Genomic DNA, 24,312 nt, shown 5'->3' on the forward strand with positions numbered 1-24,312 from the left:
ACCTTATCATTGTTGTACTGGGGGCAAATTGTGACCTATACAAATGTGTTACAATTTATCTTAAATTTCTAGTTGTGTATTTAAATTTAATGTTGTAGACATCAATAGTTGGATCTTTTGGGACACCCATCAGTTGCTATTTTTAATTAGTGCATTTTGGCCTTTGAGATTCAAATTGATGATTGATAGGGTTGGACTATTTTTCTTTCATTTATTCATTCTCTGTTATTCTTTCTCTTTTTATGTAGATAGGAGTTTCTGACCTGTATAATTTTCTTTCTCTCTAAAAAAACTTCCTTAAACATTTCTTGCAAGGCAAGTCTACTGGCAACAAATTTCTTCAATTTTTATTTTATTTTGGAAAGTTGTTATTTACACTTCATTTTTGTACAGAATTCTAGATTGGTGGTATTTGTTCTTTCCATAATTTAAATATTTCACCCAACTCTTCCTGCTTATGTGTTTTCTGATGAACAGGTGGATCTAATTCTTAAGATTACTTCTCTAAAGTTTTCCTTCCTTTATCTTAATATTTTTCTTTGTTTTTTCTTTTCTATGTTTTGATATTTTTCCTTACCTTTTATTTCTGTAGTTTGAAATAATATGTCTAATTTTAATTTTTGCAAGTATTTATCCTGTGTGGTGTTTCCTAAGTTTCTTGATCATTGGTTTTCTACTGGACTACAGACTGCAAAACTTGCTTTCCTGCTATTAGATAAACTTGCCTAATACTTCAGTGCTTCAATAATAAAAATGTTGAGATTTTAAGAACTGTACTGACACGATGGGATTTTTTTTCAGGAGATAATCATTATTTTGTTTTAGTTTAGATATGGCTTAACTCTTTAGGCCACTTTATGTAAATATGTGTGTTGACTACTACTGTTTCATTTGCCTATGATCCCATTAGAAACACTCAAGTGACATATATACCACTTTTTTATCCCAAAATATCTGATAAGTTTCTTATGTTATGAGTTTTTAAAAGTCTGAAAGTATGCATACTCAGTATAATAGATATCATTTGAATTTCTTTAGGATGTTTTGCAGCAATGAATATAGATATTCTAAACTGGCCAGGGCCATCATGGGAAGTGAACTAAGGAGGAGTGAAGAGCAGTGAAGAGGTGAACCAACTGGAGCTGTGATACACATATGCATGGGAATAACAGAAGGAAACTCCTTGTGTAGCTATCTTTATCTCAAACTAGAAAAACATAATGTTTCTCATTTTATCTTTTATGTTTTTTCTTCTACAAAATCAGAGAATAGGGGGACAGAACAGAGAGGGATGGTTGGTACCAGGGGGAAGGGAGATGTGGTGGGAAAAGGGGTAGAAGAATGAATATGGTGCAAATAATGTGTACGCATGTGTGTAAATGCAAAAATGATACCTGTTGAAACTGTTCCAAGAATCAGGAAAGGAAAAATGGGGGAGAGAAGTGGATGGAGAAATTCAAATATGATATACTTGATACTTTGTGAGAACCTTTGTACAATATATGCACACCCAGCACAATAAAAAAATAAATAATTAAAACAAAATCATTTGTTTGAACTGAGAAAAAAAACAAAATTGAGGAATGTATTTCATAATAAAGGCTATGTACAACAAACCTAGAGCCAACATCACACTAAATTAGAAATCACTTATTCTAAAGTCAAGAAATAGACAAGGTGGTCCACTCTACTCCCTCTTCTGTAATGTAGTGCTGGAATTCATAGCCAAAGCAATAAGGTGAGAGAAAGAAATAAAATGAATTCAAACAGGAAAGGAAGAAGTCAAATTATCTCTATTTGCAGATGATATGATTCTATATTTAAAAGACTCCAAAGATTCAATCAAAAGAACTCCTAGATCTGATAAAAGTTTTTGGCAGTATAGCAGGTTATAAAATAAACAGACAAAAATTAGTAGTTTTTCTATATACCAACAATAATCAGGCTAAGAAGAAATCAGGAAAAAGTGCTGTTCCTAATAGCTTCAAAAATATACCTAGATTTAGGCTTAGCCAAGGTGGTGAAAGACCTCTACAATGAAAATTATAAAACCTTGATGAGTGAAATTGATAAAGACACCAGAAAATAGAAAGATCTCCCATGTTCATGGCATAGATTGGGAGAATTAGTATTGTGAAAGTGACTATATTACTGAAAGAAATCTATAGATTCAATCCAATGCCCATCAATTTCCAGTGTCATGATTCATAGAAATAGAAAAATCAATCTTAAAATTCATGTGGAAGCACAAAAGACCCAGAAAGAGCAATCAATTATCTTGAGCAAAAGGAGCAATGCTGGAGGTATCCCACACCAGAATTCAAAGTTTGCTGCAGACCCATAGTAACAAAATGGCATGGTATTGACACAGAAACAGACACAAAGACAAAAGGAACAGAATAGAAGACCCAGAAATAAAACCACACAACCACAGACATCTGATTTTTGACAAAGTGGTGAAAGAAATATATTGGGGAAAAAAACAGCCTCTTCAAAAAGTAGTGTTGGGAAAACTGGATATCTACATACAGAAGACTGAAACTGGATCCTTTTCACCCACATTGTACAAATATCCACTGCAAATGGATCAGAGAGCTTAACAGAAGGCCTGAAACTTTGAAATGACTACCAAAAAGATTAGGGAAAATTCTGGAAGATAAAGGCATAGCCATTTTTTTATGAATAAGATGGCAATTACCCAGGGAATTACACCAAGAATTGACATCAAGTTAAAAAGTTTCTACATATAAAAAAAAATTTACCAGAATCAAGAGACACCTCCATGAATGGGAGAAAATGTTCAAAATTATTCAACAGATAAAGAATTAGTATGTAGAATATACAAAATGTTCAAAAACTAAACAGAAAAAAAAATATTTCAACTAATAAATGGACAAAAGAACTGAACAAATAGTTCTCAGAAAAAATACAAGTGGCTCATAAACACATGAGGAAATGCTCAACATACTTACCCATAAAAGATATGAAAATCAAACTACAGTAAGATTTCATCTCACCCCAGTCAGATTATCTCTCATCAAGACAATAAACATCAACAGATGCTTGTGAGGAAATGGGGAAAAAGGAACCCTCATACACTGGTGGTGGGAATGTAAAGTAGAACAACCACTATTGTAATCAGTATGGAGTTTCTTCAAAAAACTAAAAGCAGATTTACCTTATGGCCCCACCATACCACTCTTGGGAATATATCTAAAGGTGTGTAAGTAAATCAATATACAAGAGAGATACCCACATATCCACGTTTAGCATAGCTCTCTTCACAATAGCCAAACAGTGGAATTACCCGAGGTGCCCAACAACCAATGAATAAGTAATGAAAATATTACTTAGCCATAAAGAAAAGTGAAATTATGTAATTGGCAGGAAAATGAATATAACTAGAGATCATCATGCTGACCAACATAAGCCAAATATCACATGTTCTCACTCATTTGTAGAATGTAGGCATATGGTGATGATGACGATAATTGGACACAAACTTTTTTTTATTGCTCATATGTGCATACAATGTTTGAGTCATTTCTCCCCCCTTCCCCCACACCCTCCCTTACTCCCCTGCCCCCTCCCTCTCTCCTCCCTACCCCCTCGATATCCGGCAGAAACTATTTTGCCCTTATCTCTAATTTTGTTGAAGAGAGAGTATAAGCAATAGTAGCAAGGAACAAGTGTTTTTGCTGGTTGAGATAAGGATAGCTATACAGGGAGTTGACTCACATTAATTTCCTGTGCGTGTGTGTTACCTTCTAGGTTAATTCTTCTTGATCTAACCCTTTCTCCAGTTCCTGGTCCCCTTTTCCTATTGGCCTCAGTTGCTTTTAAGGTATCTGCTTTAGTTTCTCTGCGTTAAGGGCCACAAATGTTAGCTAATTTTTTAGGTGTCTTACCTATCCTCACCCCTCCCTTGTGTGCTCTCACTTTTATCATGTGCTCAAAGTCCAATCCCCTTGTTGTGCTTGCCCTTGATCTACTGTCCACATATGAGGGAGAACATATGATTTTTGGTCTTTTGGGCCAGGCTAACCTCACTCAGAATGATGTTCTCCAATTCCATCCATTTACCAGCGAATGATAACATTTCGTTCTTCTTCATGGCTGCATAAAATTCCATTGTGTATAAATGCCACATTTTCTTAATCCACTCATCAGTAGTGGGGTATCTTGGCTGTTTCCATAACTTGGCTATTGTGAATAGTGCTGCAATAAACATGGGTGTGCAGGTGCCTCTGGAGTAACCTGTGTCACATTCTTTTGGGTATATCCCCAGGAGTGGGATTGATGGATTATATGACAGATCTATGTTTAGTTTTTTAAGAAGCCTCCATATTTTTATTTTAATCATATGTGCATACAATGTTTGGGTCATTTCTTGCCCCTTCCCCCACCCCCTCGCTTTCCCCACTGCCCCCTCCCTCTCCCCCCCACTCCCTCGCTACCCACCAGAAACTATTCTGCCCTTATCTCTAATTTTGTTGGAGAGTATAAGCAATAATAGGAAGGAGCAAGGGTTTTTGCTAGTTTAGATAAAGATAGCTATACAGGGAGTTGACATGCATTGATTTCCTGTGCATGTGTGTTACCTTCTAGGTTAATTCTTCTTGATCTAACCTTTTCTCTACTTCCTGGTCCCCTTCTCCTATTGGCCTCAGTTACTTTAAAGTATCTGCTTTAGTTTCTCTGCGTTGAGGGCAACAAATGCTATCTAGTTTTTGAGGTGTCTTACCTATCCTCATACCTCCCTTGTGTACTCTTACCTTGTCATGTGACCAAAGTCGAATCCCCTTGTTGTGTTTGCCCTGGATATAAAGTCTACATATGAGGGAGTGTACGATTTTTGGTCTTTTGGGCCAGGCTAACCTCACTCAGAATGATGTTCTCCAATTCCATCCATTTACCAACAAATGATAAGATATCATGCTTCTTCGTGGCTGAGTAAAATTCCATTGTGTATAAATACCACATTTTCCTAATCCAGTCGTCAGTAGTGGGGCATCTTGGCTGTTTTCATAATTTGGCTATTGTGAATAGTGCTGCAATAAACAAATTTGTATGGAGTACTGTTAGAAAGGATTAAAGTGAGTGTGAAGGAGTTTAAAAACGCATACTGAAGGATGAAGGGGATGGAAGTACACTACATAAATACATATGAAGATAGCATAATCAAACCCATCAAAAAGTTTGAAAAAGAGTGGAGGAGGGAGGGCGAATGGAAATATGCTGGGAGTAAACATGTCCAAAGTACACTGTATGCAGGTTTGTAATTATGGTAAGGAAATTCCATCATATTATGAGTGCATGCTAATTCAAAAATAAAATTTTAAAAGAACTACTTTTGCTGCACCTCAAAAAGGATATATCTAACTAACCTAGAAATGCATCTATCTATCTATCTATATATCTATATATCTATCTATATATATATATATGAAAACTCACTAGTCTTTACAGAAGAACTAAGAGTAAATGACTTAGCACAAAGCAGGAGAAAGCACAGCTCTGGAATTTAATTTGGACTTATGGAGAAAGGTAGAATGTGTTTGTTTGCTTATTGCAGGTACTTATGACAGATTCCATCATGCACCTGCAGGGTTTTAAGTCATTCATTCCAGGCTGTGCTGTCAGTGTGATCACAACAAATATATATTGCTCCATGACAAGTTTAAAAAATGGATGACCATTGTTTTCAGGAACACTTCTTACAAAATTGTGCAAAGTTAAATCTCTAAGTCAGAATTCACTGTAGTAAAAGAAGCTTATGAGGATGTTAAATGTCAAAAGTAAGAGAGTTTATTTTAAAGAATTTTTTAATAAAATAAAGTTCCAAGAATTTTAGAAAACTGGACAGTCGATCTATGAATAGGAAAGAACACAAGTCAGTGATCCAAAATGGTGGCTAAGGTAGGGAATCAGAAATCCTAAGCTCTGTGATCCCAGAAACCTCCTTGAGATGTCAGAGCTACACTTAAGTAATTCTCATTGCTCCTAGCCAAAATAATAACCACCATCATATTAGGTGCAGATAAAATTCAAGAATGACCCTGAAATAAGCCTTTAATTGCACCTTACTGTTGCTAAAATCCCATGCAGCACAGCCAGCAAGGATTGTCTGGCTTCTGGTCCTGGGAAAAAAGTCCCCTGACTGTTTGACTCTCTCTCTTTTTTTTTTTCTTCTCCCAACAAGCAGAAGACAGGATCAAACTCTATGACATTCTGGCCCCCTAGCCCATGGAAAGCCTACCTATGCCACACTGTACTGAAAAAGGTGGGCAATTTATTCCTGCCAGCTGGCTCTAAGTTGCTTACACAGAACTGCAGAAGAGGTGAGCACCATAACATGACTCCCCTACCCACCCCCCAGGAAAATAATCCAGTGCAGCCCCTGGGCAGACTGAACCACCCTTCCAGCAAAACTGAAAAACATAAACAGCATGACTTATAATCTAACAACAAGAGTGGAGGCAGGGTGGAATGCGGAACCTGCCCTAGAAAATGGGGGTGGGGCAAGGAGCCAAACTCTCAGCACCAAACCCTCAGTGATCTAACCCAGGTACAGCAGCAAAGACTGAGAGCAGGAGCAGGGCAACAAGCCAACTTCCCAAAGGAGCCACTAGCACCCAGCAGAGATTGGGAAAAACACAAAGGCTGAGAGTGGGAGTGGTGTGACAGACCAACCTTGCAAAGCAGAGCAGATGGTAGATCCCTGAGCTGATCTCTGGGACAGAGGACAGCATTCAAAACTGAATTGCCCCACTCTGCTTGTGGAGGAGCAGGCCAAACAGAGCTGCAGCTGAAAGGCAACCCAGCTTCTGCCTGGTGAAAACAACTCTGACCACCCTGCACAAGCTGGTGGTCTTACCTCACCAAACAATTCCAACTAATCTTGTGCACAGAAGGAACCAAGTACTACTCACAAGCCAGTCACCTGGTAAGACCACATCGGAGCTTCTGCTTGTATGTCAATACAAGGATTGGACACCTAAAGAAAAACCCCAGAACTTTTACCAAAAGACTGAACTTTCTGTGGATCCTGAACCTGGTATTTTTTATTGTGTTTCTTTTTTTAATTTTAATTTTATTATTCTTGCATTATTAATTTCACCATCACTGTTCTCTTATTCCTATTCTTACCCTCTTCAGTTTCCCCTCCTTCTCCTCTGCTATAATCCATTGTTCTCCCTCAAAACTACTCTTTCTGTCATTCTCATCCACTTTTCTCCCATCTGCACCTCCCCCACCTTCTCACCACACTACCCCTCCCTGCTACACACACAACACCTGTTCAATAGCCTATTGTGCCAATTGTACACAACACCAGGCCTCTGCAATCACTGACACAATCACCCTCTGCTGCAACAACAGAAAAACACCCAAACAAACTAAGGGCCACAGAACTCAGGAACCCCCTTACCTCTTCTCCCAGTTACCCACCCCTTTTCCTACCCCCCTTTTTAGTACCACCTTTACCAATTCCCCAAAATCTATAAGTAACCTAGTAATTATCACCTGCCCCAACTCCCACTGTTTATAGATATTGTCATCAAGGGGTTTTCAATATAATATGTAAACAACTGGTCTAGCATTGAACCTGTCAATTTGTTATTGCTATATTAAACCTCCAGGCTAGGGACAGAAAGACTGCATCAATCTAGCTAACAATGAAGTCAGTCACAACACAAAAATTAAATCAGGGAAAGAAATCATACAATCAAAACCACTTACTAGCCTATCAAAAACATAGTTGCACAGCACCAAGTGGAGCAATGGGAAGAAGGGATGGAAACCACTCTTCTCAAAAAAAAATACAAATAGTATTCAGTGGGAAATGAAGAAAATGGATACCCAGTTTCTGACCTCAACAAAACAATGATAAATGTCATTAAGGAGCCTAGTGACACCCACATAAAAACCATCAAAGAAGAAATTTTGGAAAATATCACTGAGAAATTCATGGAGAAGATACTAGACATGGATAACTAGAATGTACAAGATGCACCCAAGAAATTTCAAGACACCAAAAATACAGAACATGAGAAGACACAGAAAAAAACAAAGGAACTTAGAGAGGACTTCAACAAACAACAAAGTGAAACAAAGGACATTATAAAAAGGGAGGTATATGAATTAAAGATGACAACACAAAACATGAAAGAGGACTTGAACAGAGATATGGAAACCTCAGAAAAAAGAATCAAACTGAAATTATGGAAATAAAAACTCCCGTTAATTAAATAAAAAACACAGTGGAAGGCCACTCCAGCAGACTCGAACAAGTGGAAGACAGAATCTCAGAGCTCGAAGATAAAAAAGAAATCAATGAAAAAAATGCAGAACAAATCTTAGTCAAACAACTCAGGAGCTGTGAAAGGAATATACAAAAACTCACCAACTCCATCAAAAGACCAAACCTGAGAATCATGGACATATAAGTAGGAGAAGATATGCAAGGCAAAAGCATACATAATATATTAAACAAAATAGTAACAGAAAATTTCCTAAATCTTGAGAAAGTTTTGTCCACTCAGGTACAGGAAGCCTCCAGGACAACAAACAGGCTTATATGCACCCAATGTCAGTGCACCCAACTTCATCAAACACACACTAAAGCATTTAAAACCACATACAGACTCCAGCAAAGTGGTACTGGGAGACAATACATCTCTATCACCAACAGAAAGGTCATCCAAACAAAAACTCAACAAAGAAATCCTAGAACTAAATAACACAATAAACCAAATGGACTTAACTGATATCAACAGAATATTTCATCCAAAAGTGGCACAATATACATTCTTCTCAGCAGTCGATGGAACTTTCTCCTTAAATACACAAAGTAAGCCTCAAAAATATAAGAATACAGAAATAACCCCTTGCATTCTATCCAATCACAATGCATTAAAACTAGAACTCAACAGCAAAAGCAACAGCAGAAAATACACAAATAATTTGAGGCTGAATAATACATGTCTCAATGACCAGTTGGTCATAGAAGAAATAAGAGAGGAAATCAGAAGGTTCCTGGAAGCTGATGAAAATGAAAACACCACACACCAGAACCTATGGGACACAGCAAATGCAGTCCTAAGAGGAGAGTTTATAGCCATGAGTGCACATATTAAAAGAACAGAAAGATCTCAAATCAAAGACCTTGTGCTACATTTCAAACTCCTAGGAAAACAAGAGCAAGCAAGACCCAAAACAAGCAAAAGGAGAGAAATAATAAAAATAAGGGCCAAAATTAATGAACTCAAGACCAAAAAACCATACAAAGAATCAATGAAACAAAAAGCTGGCTTTTTGAAAAAATAAACACTATTGATGAGCCCCTGGTGAATCTGACTAAAATGAGGAAGGAAAAGACACAAATTAGTACAATCAGAAATGAAAAACGAAAGGTAATGAAAAAGACTAAGGAAATGCAGAGAATCATCAAGACTACTTTGAGAACCTATATTCCAATAATTTTGAAAATCTTGAAGAAATGGACAAATTTCTGGATAATTGTGACCATCCAAAACTGAACCAAGAGGCTATTAACCACTGAAACAGATCTATAAATCATAATGACATTGAATAAACAATAGTCTCCCAAAAAAGAAAAGGCCAGGACCTGACGGATTCTCCACTGAATTCTACCAAACCTGTAAAGAATAACTAATGCAACTCTCCTTGAACTTTTCCATGAAATAGAAAGGGAAAGAACACTGCCCAACAATTCCATGAAGCCAGAATTACATTTATCTCAAAACTGGACAAGAACACATCCAAAAAGGAGAACTACCAGCCACTCTCCTTAATGAACATTGATGCAAAAATCTTCAATAGAATAATGGCAAACCAAATCCAACAACATATTAGAAAAGTCATTCACCATGACCAAGTCGGCTTCATCCCAGGGATGCAGAGATGGTTCAACATATGTAAATCAATAAATGTAATACAGCACAGTAATAGATGCAAAAACAAAAACCACTTGATCATCTCAATAGACACAGAAAAAGCCTTTAATAATATTCAACACTACTTCATGATAAAATCTCTAGGAAAACTAGGAATAGAAGGACTATACTTCAACATTATAAAGGTTATATATGATGAACCTATAGCCAACATCATGCTTAATGGGGAAAAACTGAAACCATTTCCTCTAAGGTCAAGAACGAGACAAGGGTGCCCACTTTTCCCACTCCTATTCAACATAGTCCTGGAATTTGTAGCCAGAGAAATAAGGCAAGAAGAAGAAATAAAAGGAATACAAGTAGGTAAAGAAATGGTCAAAGTATCTCTGCCTGCAGATGACATTTTCCTATACTTCAAAGGCCCAAAAATCTGTACCCAAAATCTCCTAGACACCATAAACAGCTTCTTCAATGTAGCAGGATACAAAATCAATTTACAAAAATCTGTAGCCTTTCTATACAGCAAGAATAAACAAATTGAGAAAGATTATAGGAAATCAATTCCATTTACAATACCTGCCCCCCAAAAATCAAATAACTAGGAATAAACTTAACAAAGGATGAAAATGACCTCTACAAGGAGAACTATAAACCACTGAAGAAAGAGATAAAGGAAGACTACAGAAGATGGAAAGATCTCCTGTGCTTATGACTTGGCATATTCAACATAGTAACTTTGGTATACTACCAAAAGCATTCTACATGTTTAAAGCAATTCTTATCAAAATCCCAATGACATTCATCACAGAGGTTGAAAAATGTATTCTAAAGTTCATTTGGAACCTTAAAAGACCCCATGAATAGCAAAGTCAATACTAAGCCAAAAAAAAAATGTTGGAGGTATAACAATACCCTACTTTAAACTATATTATAGAGCAATCCCAATAAAAACAGCATTGTACTGGCCCAAAAACAGATATGAGGACAAGTAGAGCAGACTACAGGACTTGAATATGAATCCACACAGCTACACCCACCTTATTTTTGACAAAGGCACCAAAACCATATGATGGAGAAAAGACAGCCTCTTCAACAAATGTTGCTGGAAAAACTGAATATCTGCATGCAGAAAACTGAAACTGGGTCCATGCCTCTCACCCTGTACAACTCAAAGTGGATTAAGGAGCTTAATATCAGACCCAAAACCTTGCAATTAGTACATGAAAGAGCAAGGAATACACTGCAAACAATACTTATGCACAAGTACTTCTTCTGTAGAACTCCAGCAGCCCAGCAACTAAGAGAAAGGATGGACAAATGGGACTACATGAAATTAAAATGCTTCTGCACAACAAAAGAAATGGTCTGTAAATTGAAGAGACCACCCACAGAGTGGGAGAAACTATTTGCCAGCTATGCATCAGACAAGGGACTGATAACCAGAATATACAGGGAGCTCAAAAACCAAAATCCCCCAAAATTAATGAACCAACAAAGAAGTGGGCAAGTGAGCTAAACAGAACTTTTTCAAAGGAAGAAGTCCAAATGGTCAAAAAATACATGAAAAAATGCTCACCATCCCTGGCCGTAAAGGAAATGCAAGCCAAATTCACACTAAGATTTCACCTCACCCCTGTTAGAATAGCTATCATCAAAAACACTAACAACAGGTGTTGGCGTGGATGTGGGGAATAAGGAACCCTCATACGCTGCTGGTGGGAATGTAAGCTAGTGCAACCACTATGGAAAACAATACGGAGGCTTCTTAAAAAACTAAACATAGATCTGCCACATGATCCAGCAATCCCACTCCTGAGGATATACCCAATATAATGTGACTCAGGTTACTCCAGAGGCACCTGCACACCCATGTTTACTGCAGTGCTATTCACAATAGCCAAGTTATGGAAACAACCAAGATGCCCCACTACTGATGAATGGATTAAGAAAATGTGGTATTTATACACAATGGAATTTTACTCAGCCATGAAGAATGAAATTTTGTCATTTACAAGTAAATGGATGGATCTAGAAAACATCATCTTAAACAAAGTTAATCAGGCTCAGAAGGCCAAAAATTGCATGTTCTCGCTCATATGTGGATTATAGACCTAAAACAAATGCAATAATATTATTGAACATGGGTCACACACTAAGGGGAGAATGCACATGGGAGGAATAGGGAAAGGAAAGGAAACCTAAAACTTGAATGTGGTTGATGTGCCCACTGTAGAGGAGTGAATGAAGTAATCTTAAACTGACAGAGGCCACTATGGGAAGGGGACCAGGTAGAGTTGAACCAATGTGGGTTGCAATACACATGTGCATGGAGGTGACACTACAATCTCCATATAATTATCTTTATCTCAAACTATCAAAAATGCTATGTCACTCTTATCATTTCTTACGTTTTCTCTTCAACAAAATTGGAGAAAGGGGCTGAACAGGTTCTGCCCAGAAGTGGAGGAGGTGGCCCAAACCATGTATACATGTATAAATAAATGTAAAAATGACAAAATAAAAGAAAGATGAAAAAAATAAAAAAGAACACAGTATGTTTTCATATATAACATGTGCTTACAATTTTCATATGAGTTGTTTTTTATTTAAGATTATTCTGCATGTATATTTTCATATGCTGAGGTTTAGTTTTGCAGTTATATAAATAGAGTTTGTCTCCATTTCTAAAAATACTTTTCAAACATTGTGTCTAGCTGTGTGTGGTCATGCACACCTGTAATCACAGTACTCAGTAGGCTGAGGCAAGATGATCAAATGTTTGAGGGCACCTTGGGATACATAATGAAATCCTCCCTCAAAAAATTACTTATTCACAGTTATGTTTTGACATATGTATTTTAATTTACTTTGAAAATCAGAGATTGTTTGGGATCAGAATTATTCACAGTGTTTACACTTTTATAAATTACCAGGTATCATTCTGTCTAGCAACTCTGACCACTTCTTCAGCCTCCAACCACATTGTTATCAAAGGTTCTGTCATGTTGGAGAATAGCCTTACTCTTTAGGCCATAGTTTAAAGGTCAAATGTTAGCAATTGACCTCAAGCTTCACAAGTCATTGCCTCCTTGAGACAGGTTTTGGGTTTATAATGCACATTCTCCCTCCACAACTAAAAGAGCAAGTTAAAAACTTTTAATGCTATTGTCACCTGCAAGTAGTATCAAGGTGATTGCACAAAGTGATTTGTGGTAAAAGGCAAAGAAAAACCTATTAAGACAAAAACAGACCTGAGGCAGCATTTGATTTCCTTGTCCATTTGCTTGTGAGGCTGAGTGTCCCCCTGTCCTTCTCACAGTTTATTTTTAATCCCCCTGTAGGTTGAGGGACTAATAACACCCGCCTTTTTAAAGCTTGTTTTATCAAAACTTACATTTTAAGAAAGGTAAAATTATCAAAAAGTATCAAAAGCTTTACTAACACATATTTGAGTAATAGCTTGATATTGTAAATATATTATCCTATGATAACAACTAACCTGAAGACATGGTTATTTTTATAAATACATATGGAACAAAGTGTATTTTATGCTTGTGGTCATATTTCTTTTAACAACATGATCTAACTTCATTCCCATCAAAAGATAATTTTATACCTGATGCCAAATCTTTCGGTGGCAAAAGCTTTTGTGATAACTAGCTTAGTACTTTGCTTATAAAAGCCCTTTGCAGATATTTACTGAATAAATTGGAATTCTCATAGACTCCCCAGTTCTGTCTGTTCTTCGGACTACATACTTCACTCAAGTTTCAAGAAATTATTCCCTCCCATGAGAATACTTGGATTTAATGATGCAACCCAAAACTCTGTATATGAATTAACATGTTTCCAGTTTACCAAACTGTTTTTTTTAAAGAATTTATGGAGATGTGGCTCAAGCTGTTAGATTGCCTGCTTTGCAAGCATGAAGCCCTGAGTTCAAACCCCAGACTCACCAAATAAAATCAAAAATAAAACAAGGGTTAAGGGTGTAGTTCAGTGGTGGAGTGTGGCCTAGCATGCTGAAGGCCCTGGACTTGATCTCCAATGCTGAAACAAACAAACAAACAAGAAAAGAAGTATATTCATGCTTCACACAGGGTCACAGTTTGAGGCCAGCATGGGCAAAGAAAGCAAGAGCCAATCTTAAAAATACTCAACATAAAAATGGGCTGGTGTAGTGGCTCAAGTGGTAAAGCATCTACCTAACAATTATGATGCCCTGAATTCAAACACCAGTACCACCAAAAACAAGTTACTTTAGTAGCATACAAAAATGACAGAGAGGAGAGTCCAAGATGGCGGCTAGAAGGAGGAAGCAGAAAGCATGTCTCCTATAGTGAAACCTTGGAGAGACACTGGAGACACACCTTGCAGGCAAAACCACTGAGAAGAGGCAAAACTTTGACCCCTCCACACCTCCAGCTGGCACAAAGAATCTCCACTTCATGTTAAATGGAGAAACCAGGAGGGCCCCCAGGCTGCCAGTCACCCATGCCCAGACCTCTTGGGAAGACAAGGTGAGCTAAGTGGTAAGCAGAACTCCCACAGACAACCCTGGGCCAGAACAGCATAGCCCCTGGACAGACCGACCTCCACCCAGGGAACAAAGAGAAAATGAGTAATAAGAAATAAGAACAGTAAAGACACGAAGCAAAGAGGGTGGGGTGCCCTGAGCGCCAAAGAGGGGGGAGGGGACTCCTTCCCGGAACTGTAAATAAACAAGCTGGGCCTGTCTGGAGAGGCTCTGGCTGGAGCAGGGGTGCGTGCCCAGCAACCAGGAGCAGGAAAGCTTGTGAGAGTGGCAGAGGGAGGAAAACTCCACAGGAGAGGGGGGAAGACCCATTTCCCATGGGAGCTGTAAACAAACACGCAGGCCAGAGAAAGTAGGTGCAGTGTCACCTCCCCCAGTGTGCTTGGAAAGGGGAAAGCTTGTAGCAGTGGCGGGTGCACAGGAGAATTCTGAGTAAACAAAGCCTGATGGGCCAGGTGAGTGCTAAGCTCACCCAAGAGATCTGCATAAATAACACCTCCAGCAACAGCAGGCTGACAGCAGTGGGCAGGCAAGCCACAGCCACAGATAGCCATTCACAGAACTGTCTCCAGACTCTTTTTTTTATCTCTCCCTACCTTTGATGAGAAAATAACCGAACTACACCTGCATGCTGAAAAACTTACTGAAACTGTATTGCATTTGAACTTGGGACAATTTGTGGGGTTTTTTTTGTGCAGATTTGTTCTATTTATGCGTCCCCTTTGATGAGACAACTACAGAACAACATCTGAGGTACCATCTCCAGGTTTGGAGGCTGAGATGGACACCAAAATTATTAACACTGAAACTTCATTGCATTTGAACTTGGAGGTTTTTTTTTCTATTTTTCATATTGTTTTATTTTATTTAATTTTTATATATTTTTTCTGTCATTTACTTATTTTTTATTTTTATTCTTAACTTTATTCTTTTTACTTTTTATTTTCAATCCTCTGTTGGTCTCTCTAATGCCTGTTCAGCTTACTGTCAATTAGTATACTAAATCTCCCTGTTTACATCTTTGAAACTTTTTTGTTTGATTCTTTGTTTTGTTTTTTCCTACTTGTCTGTTCATTTGTTTTTCCCTTTTTCTTTAACTTCTTTGCTTTCCATCTCCTCTCACCCTTCCATTCTAAATATCACAATTGTTATTATTACAAGCTAGAAAATACTTAATTGCACACAGTACAGGGACAGTAACAACACCAAGGGCAATGACAGGAAGAGAGAAAAAACAGGGAAACCAATTTCCCCACAGCAAAAAATTAGTACAGGAACCAGAGGGAAATGAAGAAAACAGACACTCAGATCCAGACTCCAACAAAATGAAGATAAACTATGCTAAAGAACCCAATGAAGCCCACAAAAACAATTTAAAAGAAGACATACTACAAGTACTCAATGACAATTTTATAGAGATGATACTGGATAGGGTCAACCAAAATGTACAGGAGACACTCAAGAAATTCCAAGACAACAAAAATTGAGAATTTGAAAAAGAATGGATCATTGATGAAATAAAAGAGGAAATTAAAAAGTTCCTGGAAGTCAATGAAAATGAAAACACAACCTACCGGAACCTATGGGACACAGCGAAGGCAGTCCTGAGAGGAAAGTTTATAGCATGAGTGCATATATAAAAAAGACTGAAAGATCCCAAATCAATGACTTAATGATAAACCCCAAACTCCTAGAAAAACAAGAACAAGTAAATCCCAAAACAAATAGAAGGAGAGAAATAATAGAAATAAGAGCTGAAATCAATGAAATAGAAACCAAAAAAACCATACAAAGAATTAATGAAACAAAAAATTGGTTCTTTGAAAAAATAAACAAGATCGATAGACCCCTGGCAAACCTGACTAAAATGAGGAGAGAAAAAACCCAAATTAGTAGAATCAGGAATGCAAAAGGTGAGATAACAACAAACTCCATGGAAGTCCAGGAAATCATCAGAGACTACTTAGAGAACCTATATTCAAATAAATTTGAAAATCTTAAAAAAATGGACAGATTTCGAGATACATATGATCATCCAAAACTGAACCAAGAGGAAATTAATCACCTGAATAGATCTAAAACACAAAATGAAATTGAAGTAGCAATCAAGTCTCCCCAAAAAGAAAAGTACAGGACCTCATGGATTCTCTGCTGAATTCTATCAGACCTTTAAAGAAGAACTGATACCAACCCTCCTTAAACTGTTCCACGAAATAGAAAGGGAAGGAAAACTGCCTAACACATTTTATGAAGCCAGTAGTACACTTATCCCAAAACTAGGCAAAGACACCTCCAAAAAGGAGAACTATAGGACAATCTCCTTAATGAACATTGATGCAAAAATCCTCAACAAAATAATGGCAAACCGAATTCAACAACACATCAAAAAGATTATTCACCACAACCAAGTAGGCTGAATCCCAGGAATGCAGGGCTGCTTCAACATATGAAAACCAATAAACGTAATAAACCACATTAACAGAAGCAAAGACAAAAACCACTTGATCATCTCAGTAGATGCAGAAAAAGCCTTTGATAAGATCCAACATCATTTCATGATAAAAGCTCTAAGAAAACTAGGAATAGAAGGAAAGTTCCTCAACATTATAAAAGCTATATATGACAAACCTACAGCCAGCATTATACTTAACGGAGAAAAACTGAAACCATTCCCTCTAAAATCAGGAACCAGACAAGGATGCCCACTATCTCCACTCCTATTCAACATAGTACTGGAATTCCTAGCCAGAGCAATTAGGCAAGAAGAAGAAATAAAAGGAATACAAATAGGTAAAGAAACTGTCAAAATATCCCTATTTGCAGACGACATGATCCTATACCTTAAAGACCAAAAAACTCGACTCAGAAGCTTCTAGACATCATCAATAGCTATAGCAAGGTAGGAGGATATAAAATCAACATAGAAAAATCATTAGCATTTCTATACACTAACAATGAGCAAACGGAAAAAGAATGTATGAAAACAATTCCATTTACAATAGCCTCAAAAAAAATCAAATACCTAGGTGTAAACCTAACAAAAGATGTGAAAGAACTCTACAAGGAAAACTATACACTTCTGAAGAAAGAGATTGAGGAAGACTATAGAAAGTGGAGAGATCTCCCATGCTCATGGATTGGTAGAATCAACATAGTAAAAATGTCGATACTCCCCAAAGTAATCTACATGTTTAATGCAATTCCCATCAAAATTCCAATGACATTCATTAAAGAGATTGAAAAATCTACCATGAAATTTATATGGAAACACAAGAGGCCACGAAGAGCCAAGGCAATACTCAGTCAAAAGAACAATGCAGGAGGTATCACAACACCTGACTTCAAACTATATTACAAAGCAATAACAATAAAAACATCATGGTACTGGCACAAAAACAGACATAAAGACCAGTGGAACAGAATAGAGGACCCAGATATGAAGCCACACAACTATAAGCACCTTATATTTGACAAAGGAGCTAAAAATATACGATGGAGAAATAGCAGCCTCTTCAACAAAAACTGCTGGGAAAACTGGTTAGCAATCTGCAAAAAACTGAAACTAGATCCATGTATATCACCCTATACCAAGATTAACTCAAAATGGATCAAGGATCTTAATATCAGACCCCAAACTCTTAAGTTGATATAGGAAAGAGTAGGACATACTCTGGAGTTAGTAGGTATAGGTAAGAACTTTCTCAATGAAACCCCAGCAGCACAGCAACTAAGAGATAGCATAGATAAATGGGACCTCATAAAGCTAAAAAGCTTCTGTTCATCAAAAGAAATGGTCTCTAAACTGAAGAGAACACCCACAGAGTGTTAGAAAATATTTGCCAACTATACATCAGACAAAGGATTGATAACCAGAATATATAGGGAACTTAAAAAACTAAATTCTCCCAAAACTAATGAACCAATAAAGAAATGGGCATGTGAACTAACCAGAACTTTCTCAAAAGAAGAAATTCAAATGGCAAAAAAACACATGAAAAAATGCTCACCATCTCTAGCCATAAAGGAAATGCAAATTAAAACCACGCTAAGATTCCACCTCACCCCTGTTAGAATAGCCATCATCAGCAACACCAGCAACAACAGGTGTTGGCGAGGATGCGGGGGAAAAAGGAACCCTCTTACACTGTTGGTGGGAGTGTAAACTAGTACAACCACTCTGGAAAAAAATTTGGAGGCTACTTAAAAAGCTAGACATCGATCTACCATTTGATCCAGCAATACCACTCTTGGGGATATACCCAAAAGACTGTGACACAGGTTACTCCAGAGGCACCTGCACACCCATGTTTATTGCGGCACTATTCACAATAGCCAAGTTATGGAAACAGCCAAGATGCCCCACCACTGATGAATGGATTAAGAAAATGTGGTATCTATACACAATGTAATTTTATGCAGCCATGAAGAAGAACGAAATGTTATCATTCGCTGGTAAATGGATGGAATTGGAGAACATCATTCTGAGTGAGGTTAGCCTGGCCCAAAAGACCAAAAATCGTATGTTCTCCCTCATATGTGGACATTAGATCAAGTGCAAACACAACAAGGGGATTGGACTATGAGCACATGATAAAAGCGAGAGCACACAAGGAAGGGGTGAAGATAGGTAAGACACCTAAAAAACTAGCTAGCATTTGTTGCCCTTAACGCAGAGAAACTAAAGCAGATACCTTAAAAGCAACTGAGGCCAATAGGAAAAGGGGAACAGGTACTAGAGAAAAGGTTAGATCAAAAAGAATAAACCTAGAAGGTAACACACACGCACAGGAAATCAATGTGAGTCAACTCCCTGTATAGCTATCCTTATCTCAACCAGCAAAAACCCTTGTTCCTTCCTATTATTGCTTATACTTTCTCTACAACAAAATTAGAAATAAGGGCAAAATAGTTTCTGCTGGGTATTGAGGGGGTCGGGGGGAGAGGGAGGGGACAGAGTGGGTGGTAAGGGAGGGGGTGGGGCAGGCGGGAGAAATGAACCAAGCCTTGTATGCACATATGAATAATAAAAGAAAAAGGAAATAAAAAAGAAGAAAATGTGGTATCTATACACAATGGAATTTTATGTAGCCATGAAGAAGAACGAAATGTTATCATTTGCTGGTAAATGGATGGATTGGAGAGCATCATTCTGAGTGAGGTTAGCCTGGCCTAAAGATCAAAAATCGTTATGTTCTCCCTCATATGTGGACATTAGATCAAGGGCAAACACAACAAGGAGATTGGACTTTGAGCACATGATAAAAGCAAGGGCACACAAGGGAGGAGTGAGGATAGGTAAGACTCCTAAAAATTAGCTAGCATTTGTTGCCCTTAACGCAGAGAAACTAAAGCAGATACCTTAAAAGCAACTGAGGCCAATAGGAAAAGGAGACCAGGAACTAGAGAAAAGGTTAGATCAAAAAGAATTAACCAAAAGGTAACACATATGCGCAGGAAACTAATGTGAGTCAACTCCCTGTATAGCTATCCTTATCTCAACTAGCAAAAACACTTGTTCCTTCCTATTATTGTCTATGCTCTCTCCTCAACACAATTAGAGGTAAGGACAAAATAGTTTCTGCCGGGTATTGAGGGGGTGGGGGGGAAAGGGAGGGGACAGAGTGGGTGGTAAGGGAGGGTGTGGGGAAAGGGGAGAGAAATGACCCAAGCATTGTATGCACATATAAATAATAAAACAGTAAAAAAAATAAACATGGCAACCCAAAAGAACTGAAAAAAAAATGACAGAATTTCCTTATGAACAGAATTTTGAATATATAATAGAAAGTAGATTTGTTCCTTAGGCATCATACTCCATTATTACCTGCCTTTTAGAGAGCTTTACCAACAGATATCTTCTGTAAATATTCAGAAAATATTTATGGGAAAGAACTTTACAATAAATACACAAATATTTACATAATCTCTTTCTGTCCACCATTTGGTCCACCTGAATGCAACATTTATTTATTTATATTGTTAGTAAGCCCTTTTGAACTAGATTGTAGGTTGAATGAAAGTATTGAGGTACTCTTTTCAGTAACCTTCCCAGCCTCCATTGTCATTTATTCTGTTTTCCTTCTCCACTCCAGGAAACTCATACCTGGAAAGTTCCTAAACTCACACTTGCTACAAACTTACCATACAGAAGTATTTTAAGAGGCATCCATCTGATTGGAAGGTAAACTAAAGATATTGTCTTACATTTTGACTTAAATAGATCTCATAACATTTTTTATTTAGTCTCATACTTATTTGAGATTGATTAGGCAGCACTGGTGGAGATTTTGAAGTGCTTTAACCACCCGCATTACCCTTTAGTTTTACCACTATCCAAAAGCATCACAATTTTAATTGCCATAAAATACATGTGCAATCCTATTGTTAGAACTAACAAAAATCCCTTGATGATGGAGACAAACTTTTGTTAAATCCAGTTTATATATAAATGGAGTTGATTTTCATCAGATTGAGTTTTAAAAAACCAAGAATACAGGGTACTCTGAATGGAAAGATGGGAGAGGATCTGTGCTGGGGGTGGTGAAAGAGGAAATACAGTAAGGGAACAATGATTCGAAGACATATGAATTATTGATTTTATAATTTCAATAGAAGATATACATTTGGCATCTTTTGCTTTGATGTTATGGTTGTGATATAAAGTTTTAGAGTTAAAATGAAACAATGAAGAGTCTTTTGAAGGTATGATAGAAAACTTTTAAATGAGATTTTGGAATACATATTGGGGTATGTCTTTTTCTGATTATCTGGAATTAGTTCCTAAAATTAACACATATCCTTCTAGGTATTGAGGGAATAAGAGAGAGAATATGTAAACTTGTGTGGGAAAAATGGTGTATCCCTTAAGGCCCCTCAACATTTATATTTTCCAAGTAAGTAAGAAGACACTTAAATGATTTATGGAAGATATCCCATTAAACTGGAACAGAACATGTTTCCTGTTACTCTAATGAAAACTGAGAAGAAGGAATAAAGTCCTTCGAAGTGGATAGGGATCCAGAGATACTGACAAAAGCAAATAGAGTAGAAAAGCCACTTAAAGTACATAATGACTAACAAAGGCTGTCCTAGGTTGCTCAGTCAAGGTGGATTTTTTTTTTGGCAGTACAGGCTCCGAACTGTGCTTTGCACTTGCTAGTCAGGTGCTCTATCACTTAATCCATGTCTCCAGTCCTTTTTATTCTGGTTCTTTTAGAGATAGGGACTTGTGTTTTGCCCAGGTTGGCCTGGACCATGATTCGCCTATTTTAGGCTTCCTGTTGTAGCTTGGGATGACAGGTGCATGCTACTATGCCCAGCTTTTTCCTGTTGAGATGGAAGTCTCTCAAACTTTTTTTGCCTGGACTGTCCTTGAACCATGATCCTCCCATTCACAGCCTGCTGTGTAGCTTAGGATAACAGGCACACATGACCCAACTATGTTGAGATTGGGTTCTTACTAACTCTTTTGCCCTGGGCTGGCCTCAAACCATGATAGTCCTAATTGTAGCTTACCTAACTGCTAGGATTACAGGTGTGAGGTACCATTGCCTAGCTTCAATCAAAGTTTTTCTGTTGATAACTTTTGCTCTCTTCCTTGTTCATTATGATGACTCTGAGAGATTGGCATATTATGATCTCTCATTTCTATACTTGTTTGTGAATTTGCAATTGACCCTAATATGCATTCTTCCACTTTGTATGAAAGGAATTACTTTACCTTTTGTAGCATGCTGGTATTGGAAGAGGAGACTTTAGTAGACATGATGCCCACCCCATCCTATGTAATCTCATTGTATATAACTAGAAAAGGAAATTTAGTATTGACATGGGCTAGTTGAGTTGACTAATCTCTGATGTCAGCTATATGTAATTTCCTGAATGTCTCTCAGACAAGAGATCTCTGTGGGAATGTTGTTGAATTTGTTAGCAACCAAAGCAAAAGTAGCTCTAAATTAGTGTACTAATTTTATATCTGCTCAGAACTCTTGCAATTGTTCCTGAGTACCTTTCCACTCTCTGTTCCTTACTGTCTTTTTTGTTCTCCATATCGCTGGTATTGTGCAGAATTTTTATACTAAAATGCAAGCGGGGCAAGTAGATATCACATATACTCACTGGGGAAAGACTGAAAATATTTCCCTGTATCGCTATAGCTGGGTTGAAACAGATAGCATCTCTGCATTTTTCCCCTCAGGGATTTCTTTTGCTCCAGGGAATGTCAGCATCTCTGACATTGAATGGCTGATTGAATGGCTCACCTATAACGTTCTTTGACATCAGCAGAAAGATATGCCCCATTGCTTGGCACAGTATTTCCCTCTGTTCTTTGGGTACCACTTTTTTTCCTAGCAGTTGAGAAGGCATCTCGCTTTTGTCAGCTTTTTCTCTGAAACTTGTCAAGGAGCTGAGCTGCTTATTAAAGCAGTGTTGATGTTCTTTTGTTTTCTTTCAAGGGTCTATAAGCCCTGCTTTGGAAGGTAGGAGACTGCTGAGCATTATTTGATATGTGTGGCTATGCCAAAAAGTGCACATGAAGACCAGGTAGAACTTTCAGTACAGGTGAGCTTTTTTAAAAATCTCACTGTGGTGACAGTTGCATCATGAAAGTTTCTGTCCTGGCTCTGATAACATTATCTCTTCTTTTGCTGTACAGAACCTGAGAGTCATGTAGTACAATGATTTTTAATTTTTTAAAATCTAATTCACTGTGACTGGTACAGTTTACATTGCAATAGTGTATGTCACACATATAAACATATGCAATCAAAGCAGACATTTCATAGAACACTTTTACTAATGCAACTCCAATATTTTCTATTTGATCCTATTCTACAAAAAGTCTGTTTGTGACCTGAAGAACTGATTTCAAATTTCAATAATTTATTGCCAGCTACAAATAAAACACATGGATCTAGTTCAACAACAATTGGATTAATTTACTCCTTTTTTATGTATTTATCATTTACTTGTTTTCTTAATTAAATATTGATTATTTTCAATCTGTATGAAGACAACTGGATTCTACATTGATACAGTTTAAAATTGAACAACATGATCTGGGAATTTGGCTTAAGTAATAGAGTTCCTACCTACCAAGTGTGAGGCCTTGAGTTCTAACCCCAGTACCAATAAAAAAAAAATAGAAAGGAAAAATTTCAGCAACAGAGAGAAAATGATAATCCATGTTTCTTGGATTTCCTCCATGTATAAAAGACAGGAAGATAAAGTGGAAAGAGCACTGTGTTTGGGGGTGTCATTCCTCTATCTGGAACATCTAGCACTACTTAGCCTCAAGATCTTTAACAAATTGCTGCCCTCCTCAGCTCTCAATTTCTTCTAATGTAATATGAGGATAATTACTTATAATGGACTTATTAAAGCCTATTTCATATAAAAACTCTGATTTTTATGTCATTTCTTTTAAGAAATTGCCATCATGATGATAAGAGGTAATATGTGTGATGACCTATGCAAGAGTTTGAGCCCTTAATGTGTTTACAACAAGTAGCATATTTAACGCCTACACTGTGCTCAGTAATGTGTAAGACAGGTGAGGGACAATGAAAATGTAGTGAGTTAATAGGCTTTCAGAAATAACAGTAGCTGAGCTCTTAGAAGCCTGCAGTATAAATCCAAGTTCAGAAAGACTACTAAATTTAGGTCAGTCTAAGATACTGGTTGACCACCCTTGAGTACAACTTTCCCTATCAGTGAAAACAAAAACAAAACATACAAACAAAAATGAAGATAGTCAGATAATCACAATGTCAAATGTATAAATTAACTCTGAGATTATTTAATTGAAAATTCATAGTAGTGTGGTTCAAAGTATACAAAGACTTGGCAGAGAAATACAGA

This window comes from Castor canadensis, chromosome X, assembly GCF_047511655.1.
Source record: "Castor canadensis chromosome X, mCasCan1.hap1v2, whole genome shotgun sequence".
NCBI lineage: Eukaryota > Metazoa > Chordata > Mammalia > Rodentia > Castoridae > Castor > Castor canadensis.